This window comes from Aotus nancymaae, unplaced genomic scaffold (genome assembly GCF_030222135.1).
Source record: "Aotus nancymaae isolate 86718 unplaced genomic scaffold, 86718_ANA_hifiasm-v0.15.2.pri h1tg000008l, whole genome shotgun sequence".
NCBI lineage: Eukaryota > Metazoa > Chordata > Mammalia > Primates > Aotidae > Aotus > Aotus nancymaae.
The window spans coordinates 20,477,900-20,492,125 of record NW_026988419.1 but is presented as its reverse complement, the minus strand read 5'-3'; the positions used below and the strand labels follow the sequence as shown (position 1 = coordinate 20,492,125).

At 38.0% G+C, this 14,226-nt stretch overlaps 1 protein-coding gene across 15 annotated transcripts in view; it reads right to left on the bottom strand.

Moving 5' to 3' along the window:
- IKZF2 (IKAROS family zinc finger 2) overlaps positions 1-14,226 on the bottom strand; it is a 159,725-nt gene that overhangs the window by 79,634 nt on the left and 65,865 nt on the right. The window contains exon 1 of one of the 15 annotated variants that reach the window (XM_012446297.2): positions 2,426-2,473. The exons of the other annotated variants lie outside the window; for them this stretch is intronic. The gene's annotated coding sequence lies outside the window, so the exon portion shown is untranslated. Of the gene's footprint in view, positions 1-2,425; positions 2,474-14,226 lie in introns of those variants that run through there. 15 annotated transcript variants of the gene reach the window in all.

The following is a 14,226-nucleotide window of genomic DNA, read 5'->3' as shown; positions in this document are numbered from 1 at the left end:
TTACATTTTAGTGAAACAGAGTGAGTGGCTACCTAATTTTGACAGTTCTCATTTATCTGTCTCATTGGCATGGATAGACCAGACGGACAACCCACCATATAGAATGAAACTTTGCTGTCATTTCCTGCCAAACCAAAGTCATTCTTCTATCCCATGTTAACCAACTGTATTCACAACCAAACTGCTGAGTTTTCTGTTTCCAGATCTATGAGGAACAATAGCTGCATGGTGAGTACTAACTTCTGTCAGGTTGATATGATAGTACTAGCCCATCAATGTGAAGTTAAATCTACTGAAAACTAAACATCAAATACAGCATTTGTTTTTGCTGCTTTTGTTGTTGTTTAATTTTCTCTTTTTTATGGAGGGAGAAGGGGGAGAAGGTCTATAAAGAAGAGTCTGGGTTGGGTGTAGTGGCTCATGCCTGTAGTCCCAACAGTCTGGGAGGCTGAGGTGGGTAGATCACTTGAGTCTATGAGTTCAAGACCAGCCTGGGCAACATAGTGGGATCCCATCTCTACAAAAAATTTAAAATTTATCCAGGCGTGGTGGTGTGTGCCTGTAGTCCCAACTACTCAGGAGACTAGGGCAGAAGTATTGCTTCAGCCCAGGAGTTCAAGGCTGCAGTGAGCCCTGATTGTGCCACTGCACTCAAGCATAGGTGACACAGTAAGACCTTGTCAGAAAGAAAAGAAAAGAAAAGAAAGAAGGAAGAAGGGAGGAAGGAAGGGAGGGAGGGAAAGAAGGAGGGGGGAGGAAGTGGGGGAGAGAGAGGAAAAAAGAAAGGAAAGAAAGAGAGAGAAAGAAAGAGAGAAAGAAAGAAAGAAAAGAAAGAAAGAAAGAGAAAGAATGTCTTCATCCATAAACTATCACCATAAATTCCTTGTATACTACCAAGAGAGAAAGGCTGTATGATCCCACCACAATTAATTGGGCAGGATACACTTGCCAGCCCAAGTAAAAATATTATTAAAATAGGCAAAGCTTGTCATCTCCTACTTTTTACTCCTCTTGCATTTTTCCCAAAGTGCTATCCACCTTAAGGCATCTAATTAGTGCCCATTGTTTTTCCATCCTCCAATTCAATACCCAGCTCATCCTTCTTAACCGACATACCCTAAATGAACAACACTTTGTATTTCTTTCCTATCATCTGCCCCAATCAAAGTTCACTTTTCATTTCTCCTATCACCTGGAACCCCGCCAAAAGCTTTTTAAGAAACCAATTACGTAATCTGATAAACTACTCAGCAGTATTTAGCAAGAAATTTGACTAATACTTAAAAATACATGTACTCAATTCCAATTCCCACAACTTACAACTACAAAGTTAAAAGGAACAAAAGAAATAAAAACACTCTCTTAAAAGAGAGAAGCTTGAGCTTCTATTTACCCTGAAGTATATATCAAAAAATCTATAGATAGATAGATATGGGTATCTTGTTATATTCTTTTATAATATGATAATAGGGAAAGGGAGAATCTTTTGCCCATCTATAATTTACAAATACTGTATCAGTGAACTTCTAAAGTTGGAAATTACTTTAAAATAATTTGGGAGGGAAAGTATTTTGGGATACACCTAAAAATTACTGCCTAGAATTGATAACTATTAAAGCTAGGTTACGGATACATGAACGTTCTTTAAATATCTACTTCTCTATATATTCAAACTGTCAACATTAAAGGAAAGAGAAAAAGAGTAGAGCAAATAAATCGATCAATGGGGGAGCAAAAGTTATGAAATTGCCATTATTATAATTCAGAAAGAACTTTTAAAACGGCTGAAATAGAAAATAAGTGAAAAAAAACCCTCTAATAAGGTATGGCAGTAAGAGACATGGGTAAGATGTAAGTGATTAAGTTCAAAATAAATCAGAACTAAATGCTCAGAAAGGACTTTTAAATAATTTCTTACTTCTAGTAAATTTTCATTTATCTAGTGAATTTTTTAAAGGAACAACATTAATTTTTAAATCATAGACAAATTTAAGATGAAGTACATGGGTTAGCCATGACAAGAAATGGTTTAATGATACTGAACATATCGCTGACTCGAAATCCTAACTAATTCACATGGAAGGGGAAAAAAAGGCTATTTACTAAGTTCCTTCTCTAATTCATTTACTAAGAGATGAAATGTTTGGCACTATCTTGACCTATTGTTAAATTACTTCTAATGATTAAATATCCCTTTCATAAAGAAAAAAAAATTGGTGTGAGGCTGAGATTTTTTAGTATAGATCTATTACAACTAATAAAAAAGCAATTAGAGTTTCTATTTGTATGTCCAACATGTATTAAGTTAGGTCGGTGAAGGCCTAGAGTCTAGAAAGATGAGTAAGGCAGAACTCTTGCCCATGAGGCTCAAGTGGAGACATACCAGGCATGGGGAGAGCACACGAGGTAGTTCAGAAAGACTTACAGCATCTAGAGCTGGCCAGCAGTTATCTCAGCAATCAACAAACTGGAGAATGGCCCAAAGGTACACTGAAATCAGGATATTAGCCAGAACAGAAGAAGAAAAAAAAAAAAAGAACAGGTATGTGAGTATGTCATTAGTAGATTCAATTAAATCCTGTAGCTACAATATCCTCAAAATAGATGCAGGATGGGTGATTGGCAATGATCCAAAACAAAGTCAGAAGTAATTTCACTCTTTTAAACATTCATTGAACTACAAAGAGCTCAAAGTCCAATATAGACAGAAAGTCAATAAGTAATGAGAATGTGGCATGATTGAGTACACTAATAGATTTGTGGATTCAGATATAAGGAGAAGGTATAAAAGAGGGGACAATCAAAGAAGTTTGGGTACATTGGGGAAGGTCTCTCTAAGAAGATGACTGAATTCCAACTTGAAACATGAAGTCAAACTGGGTTGGAAGATATCCCAGAAGAGGGAGCAACATGTGCAAACTCAATGGAGTATGAGAAAATGGAGTGCAAACAGTTGATCATCAGAAACCAGCCATGGGGAAAGTATGCTTTCAGGGCAAGAAACTCAAGACCCTGGGAGCAAACCATAAACTCAGGCCCTGAGGAACTGAGGTACCAAGGTTAGACCAGGACTGACATGAAATGTGACTCTGTACTAAACTAGTAAGCTACTACACCCCTCTTAATATCCTCTGGAGGTAGGGTACAGAATCTGTGTCCTTTAATGATATTCAGCTGTAAAGGTCAGAGGTCAGGCTGCAAAGTCAGGCAGGTCCTTACATATATTTTAATAAGAACTAAACTAGTTATATTTTAATAAGAACTCTATGGGGGGAAGATCCAAGATGGCCAAATAGGAACAGCTCTGGAGTGCAGTTCCCAGCAAGAACAACGCAGAGGGTGAGTGATCACCACATTTACAAATGAGTTTTCACTGCCCACAGACCAGGAGATTCCCAGGCCGAAAAGCATCATGAGTTTCCAGCATGGCTGTTTCAGTTGGTGCTGTGGGTTGGCACACAGAAACTTACACAAATCTGGGCGGCCATTTTAACTGGCACCTGGAACGCCTGGGAGACAGAGCCGCCCATTCAACTGAAAGGGAGGGGCCTGAGACAGGGAGCCAGGTGATCTGGCTTGGCAAGTACCACCCCCAAAAAATAAAAAATCTGAAATGCCCTGGATTGAGAGTTTTGCAGCAAGTGCAGCTGGACCCTGAACAGTCCAGCTCAGTGGAGGGAAGGGTGTTTGCCACTACCAGGGCAGTCTGCCTATACTGAGACAGTTCTAACTGTACCTCTATAAACAACACCTCAAGGAAGTTCACACAGCAGCTGGGCAGAGCCTGTGGCAGCTCAGAAACACCTCTGCTGGCAGACTGTGACTAGACTAACTCCGTGCTGGGCAGGGCATCTATGAAAAAAGGCAGCAGCATGTCAAGAACTTGCAAATAAAGCCTGACCTTCCTAGGACAGACCACCTAGGAAGAGTTCCAATGCAGCAGACTTAAAGGTACCTGACCAGCAGCTCTGTAAGGAACAATGGAGCTCCCAGCACGGACCTGAGCTCCTATAAGGGTCAGTCTGTCTCCTCAAGCAGCTCCCTGATCCTGGTATACCCAAAGAGACACCTCAGAAAAGAGACCTCAGGTCAACATCTGGAAGATACTGTTCTGGGGTGAAGATAACAGAAGAAGAAACCGGCAGCAACCCTTATTGTTCTGCAGCCCCCATGGGTGATCCCCAGGCAAGTAAGGTCTGGAGTGGACCTCCAGCAGTCCTGCAGCAGAAGGGCCTGTTAGAAGGAAAACTAAGAAACAGAAAGAAATAGCTTCAACATCAACAAAAAGGACGACCACTCAGAGATCCCATCTGAAAGTCACCAACTACAAAGACCACAGGTAGAAAAAGCCATGAAGATGGGAAGAAACTGGAGCAAAAGGGATGAAAACACCCAAAACCAGAATGCCTCTCCTCCTCCAAGGGATCACAACTCCTCACCAGCAAGGGAACAAAGAGGGATGGGGCATGAATTCTGATGAATTGACAGAAACAGGCTTCAGAAGGTGGGCAATAACAAACTTCTCTGAGCTAAAAGAACATGAGCTAACCCAATGCAAAGAAATGAAGAACCTTGAAAAAAGGTTAGATGAAATGCTAACTAGAATAAACAACTTAGAGAAGAATATAAACGATTTGATGGGAGCTGAAAAACACAGCACGAGAACTTCGCAAAACATACACAAGTTACAATAGCCGAATTGACCAAGCAGTAGAAAGGATGTCAGAGATTGAAGATCAACCCAATGAAATAAAATGGGAGGACAAGATTAGAGAAAAAAGAGTGGAAAGAAATAAACAAAACCTCCAAGAAATATGGGATTATGTGAAAAGACCTAATCTATGATTGATAGGTGTACCTGAATGTGACAGAGAAAATGAATCCAAGCTGGAAAACACTCTTCAGGATATTATCCAGGAGAACTTCCCCAACCTAGCAAGGCAGGCCACCATTCAAGTCAGAGAAATACAGAGAACACCACAAAGATATGCCTCAAGAAGAGCAACCCCAAGGCACGTAATTGTCAGATTCACCGGGGTTGAAATGAAGGAAAAAATGCTAAGGGCAGCCACAGAGAAAAGTCGGGTTACCCATAAAGGGAAGCATGTTAGACTCACAGTGGATCTCTCGGAAGAAACCCTACAAGCCAGAAGAGAGTGGGGGCCAATATTCAACATCCTTAAAGAAAAGAACTTTCAACCTACAATTTCATATCTAGCCAAACAAAGTTTCATAAGTGAAGGAGAAAGAAAATCCTTTATGGACAAGCAATTGCTGAGAGATTTCATCACCACCAGGCCTGCCTTACAAGAGCTCCTGAAAGAAGCACTAAACAAGGAAAAGAACAACTAGTACCAGCCACTCCAAAAATGTACCAAATGGTAAAGATCATCAACACAATGAGGAAAATGTGTCAACTAAGGGGAAAAACATCCAGCTAGCATGAAAATGGCAGGATCAAATTCATACATAACAATATTAACCATAAATGTAAATGGGCAAAATGCCCCAATCAAAACACACAGACTGGCAAATTGGATAAAAAGTCAAGATCCATCAGTGTGCTGTATTCAGGAAACCCATCTCACATGCAAGGACACACATAGGCTAAAAATAAAGGGATGGAGGAAGATTTATCAAGCAAATCGAGAGCAAAAAAAAGCAGGAGTTACAATCCTAGTCTCTGATAAAACACACTTTAAACCAACAAAGATCAAAAGAGACAAAGAAGGGTATTACATAATGGTAAAAGAATCAATGCAACAAGAAGAGCTAACAATCCTAAATATATATACACCCAATACAGGAGAACCCAGAAATATAAAGCGAGTTCTTAAGGACCTACAAAGAGACTTAGACTCCCACACAATAATAGTGGGAGACTTTAACACTCCACTGTCAATATTAGACAGATCAACAAGACGGAAAATTAACAAGGATAACCAGGACTTGAACTGAGATCTGGACCAAGCGGACATAATAGACATCTACAGAAATCTCCACCCCAAATCCACAAAATATACATTATTTTAGCACCACATTGCACCTACTCTAATATTGACCACATAATTGGAAGTAAAACACTCCTTAGCAAACGCAAAAGAACAGAAATCATAACAAACAGTCTCTCAGACCACAGGGCAAGCAAATTAGAACTCAGGATTAAGAAACTAACTCAGAACTGCACAGATTCACAGAAACTGAACAACTGGCTCTTGAATGTCAACTGGATAAACAATGAAATGAAGGTAGAAATAAAGATGTTCTTTGAAACCAACGAGAACGAAGAAACAATGTACCAGGATCTCTGGGACACATTTAACGCAGTGTCTAGAGGGAAATTTATAGCAATAAATGCCCACATGAGAAGCAAGGAAACATCTAAAATCAACACCCTATCATCAAAATTGAAAGGGCTAGAGGAGCAAGATCAAAAAAACTCAAAAGCTAGCAGAAGACAAGAAATAACTAAGATCAGAGCAGAAATGAAGGAGCTAGAAACACAAAAAACCCTTAAAAAAATCAATAAATCCAGGATATGGTTTTTTGAAAAGATCAACAAAACAGACAGACCACTAGCCAGATTAATAAAAAGGAAAAGAGAGAATAACCAAATAGATGCAATAAAAAACGATAAAGGGGATATCACCACCGATTCCACAGAAATACAAACTACCATCAGAGATTACTACAAACAACTCTATGCACATAAACCAGTAAACCTGGAAGAAATGGATAAATTCCTGGACACTTTCACCTCCCCAAGCCTAAACCAGGAAGAAGTCTTGAAACCTTGAACAGACCAATAACAAAGGCTAAAGTTAAGGCAGCAATTAATAGCCTACCAACCAAAAAAAATCCAGGTCCAGATGGGTTCACAGCCGAATTCTACCAGACATACAAAGAGGAGTTGGTACCATTCCTTCTGAAACTATTCCAAAAAATACAAAAAGAGGGAATCTTTCCCAAATCATTTTATGAGACCAACATCATCCTGATACCAAAACCCAGCAGAGACCAACAAAAAAGAAAACTTCAGGCCAATATCCATGATGAACATAGATGCAAAAATCTTCAATAAAATACTAGCAAACTGATTGCAATAGCACATCAAACAGCTTATCCAGAACAATCAAGTAGGCTTCATCCCGGGATGCAAGGCTGGTTCAACATACGCAAGTCTGTAAACATAATCCAGCACATAAACAGAACCAAAGACAAAAACCACATGATTATTTCAACAGATGCTGAGAAAGCCTTCCACAAAATTCAACAGCCCTTTATGCTAAAAACTCTCAATAAACTAGGTATGGAAGGAATGTATCTCAAAATAATAAAAGCTATTTATGACAAACCTACAGCCAATATCATACTGAAGGGGCAAAAACTGGAAGCATTCCCTTTGAAATCTGGCACCAGACAAGGATGCCCTCTTTCACTACTCCTATTCAATATAGTATTGGAAGTTCTAGCCAAAGCAATTAGGTAAGAAAAAAAAAGCGTATTCAGTTAGGAAAAGAGGAAGTCAAATTGTCTGTATTTGCAGATGACATGACCGTATATTTAGAAGACCCCATCATCTCAGCCCAAAATCTCCTGAAACTGATAAGCAACTTCAGCAAAGTCTCAGGATACAAAATCAATGTGCAAAAATCACAAGCATTCCTATACACCAATAACAGAGTAACAGAGAGCCAAATCATGAGTGAACTCCCATTCACAATTGCTACAAAGAGAATAAAATACCTAGGAATACAACTAACAAAGGATGTAAAGGACCTCTTTAAACAGAACTACAAACCACTGCTCAAGGAAATAAGAGAGGACAAAAACAGATGGGGAAACATTCTATGCTCATGGATAGGAAGAATCAATATCATGAAAATTGCCATACTGCCCAAAGTAATTCATAAATTCAATGCTATCCCCATCAAGCTACCAATGGCCTTCTTCATAGAATTGGAAAAAAACCACTTTAAACTTCATATGGAACCAAAAGAGAGTCTGCATAGCTAAGACAATCCTGAGCAAAAAGAACAAAGCTGGAGGCATCATGTTACCTGACTTCAAACTATACTACAAGGTTACAGTCATCAAAACAGCATGGTACTGGTACCAAAACAGAGATATAGACCAATGGAACAGAACAGAGACCTCGGAGGCAACGCCACACATCTACAACCATTTGCTCTTTGACAAACCTGACAAAAACAAGCAATGGGGAAAAGATTCTCTGTTTAATAAGTGGTGTTGGGAAAACTGGCTAGCCACATGCAGAAAGTAGAAACTGGACCTCTTCCTGACACCTTACACTAAAATTAACTCCAGATGGATTAAAGACTTAAACATAAGACCTAACACCATAAAAACCCTAGAGGAAAACCTGGGAGAAACCATTCAGGACATAGACATAGGCACGGACTTCATGACTAAAACACTGAAAGCAATGGCAACAAAAGCCAAAATAGATAAATGGGACCTAATCAAACTCCAGAGCTTCTGTACAGCAAAAGAAACAATCATTAGAGTGAATCGGCAACCAACAGAATGGGAAAATAATTTTGCAATCTACCCATCTGACAAAGGGCTAATATCCAGAATCTGCAAAGAACTAAAGCAGATTTACAAGAAAAAAACAAACAAACCCATCCAAAAGTAGGTGAAGGATATGAACTGACACTTTTCAAAAGAAGATATATATGAGGCCAACAAACATATGAAAAAATGCTCATCATCACTGGTTATTAGGGAAATGCAAATCAAAACCACATTGAGATATCACCTCAGTCCAGTTAGAATGGCAATCATTAAAAAATCTGGAGACAACAGATACTGGAGAGGATGTGGACAAATAGGAACACTTTTACACTGTTGGTGGGAGTGTAAACTAGTTCAATCATTGTGGAAGACAGTGTGGCACTTCCTCAAGGATCTAGAAATAGAAATTCAATTTGACCCAGCAATCCCATTACTGGGTATATACCCAAAGGATTATAAATCTTTCTATTTTAAAGACACATACACACATATGTTCATTGTGGCACTGTTTACAATAGCAAAGACCTGGAACCAACCCAAATGCCCATCGATGATAGACTGGACAAGGAAAATGTGGCACATATACACCATGGAATACTATGCAGCCATAAAAAATGATGAGTTTGTGTCCTTTGTAAGGACATGGATGAATCTGAAAACCATCATTCTCAGCAAACTGACACAAGAACAGAAAATCAAACACCACATGTACTCACTCACAGGCAGGTGTTGAACAATGAGAACACATGGACACAGGGAGGGGAGCATCACACACTGGGGTCTGTTTGCGGGGGCCAAGGGAGGGATAGCAGGGGGTAGGGTGGTTTTGGAGGGATAACATGGGGAGAAATGCCAGATATAGGTGATGGGGGGATGGAGGCAACAAACCACATTGCCATGTGTGTACCTGTGCAACAATCCTGCATGATCTGCACATGTACCCCAGAACCTAAAGTACAAAAAACAAACAAACAAAATCTTTATAGACCTAAAGAAAGGTCTCTAAAGAGGAAGTGGAACGCATGGTCAAGTTAAAGGCAAGTGAGGCTGACTACAAGTTACCTAATAGTTATGAAAAATCTAGGATTTTTGGTAATATGTCAAATAGAAATTTTTCTAGTTTTGTTCAATACATTGTTAGGTGCTACAGGTTAAAACAGGTTTTCATGAAATTAAGCAGCAATAAATGCATACTGAAGGCTTGCAATAGAAAAATGATTGTGCTAAGTTTGCTCTCATGAAGTTTACAGCCAAATTAAGGAAATAAAACAGCTATCTAGAAATATGAACAAATATACAAAGTACAGCAAATGTCAATAGGTCCCTTCTTTTATGTACCAATGTACTTTTTATTAGCTTATCCTGTGATGTTATATTCATGCAAGAAATAAGATTTATAATGATAATAAATATGGATAAAAGGAAGAAAAGGTCCATTTGCACAAAAGAGTCTATGCTAATGCTGGCAATGAACCAAACCCTCTAAGTCAACTCTAAAACTCTAAGTTTATTGGATTTGGAACTTAACACATATATAGTCAATATCCCACATCATTCAAATTACTCAAGGCACTCAGTATATGGAATATGAAGAAATATTTAGATCATCTCAATTTGCCTATTATGAAGCAAGGGTTAAAAATACCATTCTTCAAAGTTTGTTGAGTGTGTGATTAAGAAATACCTGCTGTCAACTCCATAGAGATAGCAATAGAACTCATAAGTTTCAGTGACAATTTTTTTGGATGGAGCTTTCAGCTAATTAACTTATTACATCCATAAACACTGGGGACATTTCACTACTTTTGACAGTTCAAGTTTTCCTTCTAAAATATGTTTGGCAAAATATAATTTCAGAGGAGAAATTTTGCTTTGCTTTGCAGGGCTTTTAACAATTCATTTAGAGGTCCAGAAAAGCATTTTATATTTATTTTCCTTCATATGTCTGCTTATTTGATGGTAATTTTATACTTCTGATACAACAGAATGACTTTTTAAACCTTCAATTAAAATGAACCATGTAGTTGAAAAGTCTGTTAAAAAATATAGCAAGAAAGTAAGACATACTAACATTAAACACTACTTTAAGTAATGAAAACACTCTGCTTTTACAATGTTTGAAGTACAAATATCTTGTATAAGCTCTAGTGCAGGCATCCCCAAACCCCAGGCCAGGGACAAGTAGGAAACTGGCCACACAGCAGGAGGTGAGCTTCATCTGTATTTACAGCCACTCCCCATTTCTCATACTATTGCCTGAGCTACACCTCCTGTCAGATCAGCAGCGGCATTAGATTCTCATAGGACAGCGAACCTTACTGTGAACTGCACATGCCAAGGATCTAGGTTGCGTGCTCCTTATGAGAATCTAACACCTGTTGATCTGTCACTGCCTCCGATCAACCCCAGACTATCTGGGACTATCTAGTTGTAGGAAAACAAGCTCAGGGCTCCACTGATTTTACATTATGGTGAGTCTTATGATTATTTCATTATATATCACAATGTAATAATAATAGAAATAAAGTGTACAATAAAGGTAATGCACTTGAATCATCCCGAAACTATCACACACCAATGCCCAGCTGTGGAAAAATTGTCTTCCATGAAATAAGTACATGATGCCAATAAGATAGGGGACAGAATACAGATTTTAGAGTAAGTCAGGCCTCATTTTAAATACTCAAACTGATACTTGCCACCTACCAATTATTCAAGTACACCTGTCTAATCTATAGTAAAGTGAGATTATGATGGAATTTAGCCACCTTGATTTCAAATTCCAAAGCTGCGACTTACCAGCTGTATATCATAGGGCATGTTAGTCTCAGTTTCCCTCTCCTAGAATGTTTTCCTGGCTCAGAAAATTGAGATAATAACTTTCCAGGGATGCTTTAAGGAGTAAATTGTATAAAGTATATGAAAGTACCTCACACAGTACCTTACAGGGGTACTTAATAAATGATAGTTGTGTTCCTCACGCCATAATATTCTCCTAAATTATAGTTTAGTCACAGCAATATTAATTTCATTCTTATAGTCAGTGTTAGAAAAATGCTTACTAATCATTTTTATTATGGCTTACAGGTAAGGAAATGAACATATATGAAATCTTATAGAAGTAGAAAAGTCTACATAAAGATTTTTGGAAAAAAAATCATAAAATGATAAAATATTTCTATGTCACTCTAAAAAGGAAATTGAAAAAAAACCAGGTTCCTTCAACTCTCCCTTCCTTAAGTAGTTTCTGTTAAGTCCCAATATCAGGGGATGAGCATTATCTGAAGGCCTTTTACACATGAAAAAATATTATAATGCCTTCTCTAATTTGAAAGAATAAAATAACATTAAACCTTGTTGAAGCTGTATTTTGTAATCTTTACAGCCCTTCCCTGTTTCCCCACTATACACTTAACAACTCTCTTTGCTCATGTAGTATTCCTTTGCATTGGAGGTCTTCATTTGTCCTCATTTTCTAGCTTTTATGATTCAAGGTCCAGCTTCAATGTTTTTTTCCTAAAAGAATATCCCTTTCTGACCAATTCTGGTGAAATTAATGGCTCCTAACAGAATAGTGAATCTACACCCCAAATATAATTTAACCGTCGCTTCTATTACACTGTGCACCGTGACCCAAGAACAATCTTATTCATCTCTGCATTCCAGGTACTTAACACAGTGGCTGGCACACAGTAATGTTCAAAAAATGTTTACAGAATCAGGCTGAATTCTTTCCCAAGTCATCTTTCTCTTTTGTTATAAAAACACTTAGAAACAGGATATTAAAAGCAATTTTTAGTAAACATTTTTAAACTGAAAGGTGAGCTCCTTCTTTTACTAAAAGGTGCTAAAGAGCAATTAAATATTTTTCAAATTACGTGTGTTTTTAACAAAAGGCGTTTGGACACATGTTCAAATTATGAGCCAAATTTGCCAGCAAGCCAAGTGACACTATTGACATCAAAGGGTATAAATGACATATATATTAACATATCAACACTAAATACATTAACATACTTCAATGTGATTCATTGAAACGTGGCTTTGTTTAAAAATCTGGTTAGGACTTTATTCACTGTGATCTTACTCCAGAAACTATTTTTAAAGTTTTATTTATAAATGCAGTAAAATTAGAGTTTATTCATCAACCCATGAGAGTCGGCAGTGCTGGTTTCACTATGGTGTAATAAAAGAATGAGAGAGTGGATATCTACTCAGCAAAGGTGTTGCAGCATTAATGATAGGGAAACTGACCTGAGAAAAACACCTGAAACCCATAACATAATCTGTAGAATGAAGAAGGCAACATGATGTTGGGTCAGCCTGTGAGACAATACAATACACTCTACTTAAGAACTATTGTATCCTGCTGTATAACCGCTTTATGTTTTGCTATACATACAGAAGAGCAGGTCTCCTTTCTCAATTATCCTTAAGGAGGTTGCAGCCTTGTTAATGATAGGTGTCGAGATCTCCAAAAGAGATGGACTTTACTCACTGGAAAATGTTGAGACTTTCCGGGATCACTCTGGCCAAGTTCTTAAACTTGAGAAGGTGGTGATTAAAAGTTAGCAAGTGGTTCTGTAGTAGTGAGATGTGGGGTAAAGAATAATTGCTAACACAAACTGAGGGCAACCCCAAATGCTAACTTCACCAAATAAAAGAATACAAAACTGCTTAGTATAGAAATCATTACTCCAATAAAAACAAATTATTTGGACTTAGAAAAAAACTTTTGAATTTCACCTAAACACTGTACTAGTGAACCTTATGTTCAGCAATATTCAACATTTCTTAGTATTTAAATATAACCCCATGTGAGCATGTAGAATCCAGGGAAAGAATCTCTGGAATGCTGTAACTGTTTGAATAGTTCATATCCTGCAAATACCTACATCCAAAAAGAAAAAACGGTTGGAAGAAAGCTGCAAATGTTACTAATTTACCAGTACTAAAAAAATGTAGTTTTAACAATGCAAAATAATATATGACATGATGTATGATTTACAAAAAAACAGACTAAAATAAGTTCTAAATTTCTGTGGACAAGATGAACGTGTGTGGCTGGAGGGAAGCAAAAGTGATCTTGATCCCATGGTATTAAGGTAGCTCAGGTGAGTATGGTTATTTTTCACACATAAACACTAGCTGGGAAACTCACCTTTACTGCATAACCCTAAAGATGTCCAGAGATTGCTAGGCTTCCTCAGCAATGACTTCAGGGACTAAGGACTCTTTCAGAGAGACCCCCTACTCTCCAACCTCCAGTCAGGCCCAGTCTGGTAGCCCCTGGCTGGGCTCAAGAAAAGAATTTTAGGAATGGGGAAAGGAATGGCAAATTCCCTAGAGAGGTTAGTGTGGAATGGGAGTGAAGCAGGGAGGAAAAGAGGGCACCCTTCACATCCCTGTCAATCAACTATTATTAACTATTATGCTGATGGAATGGAATCTAACTTTATACTGGCTAAGACTGGCTTTCCTCCAGGTTCAACACTATTGCCAAAAAACAGCCTGTGGTTTTATTAAGTGATCTGGCCTTTGCTCCATAAGGATCTCTCTGTTAATGCAACAGGGAGAGTCTCAATACAATATTCTCTAATATGTATTTACTCTCTTCTAAATAAAACCTCCCACAATACCAGTACACTTAAAATGGTAATCTTAGGTTTTAAAACAAAGGGTAGGGGA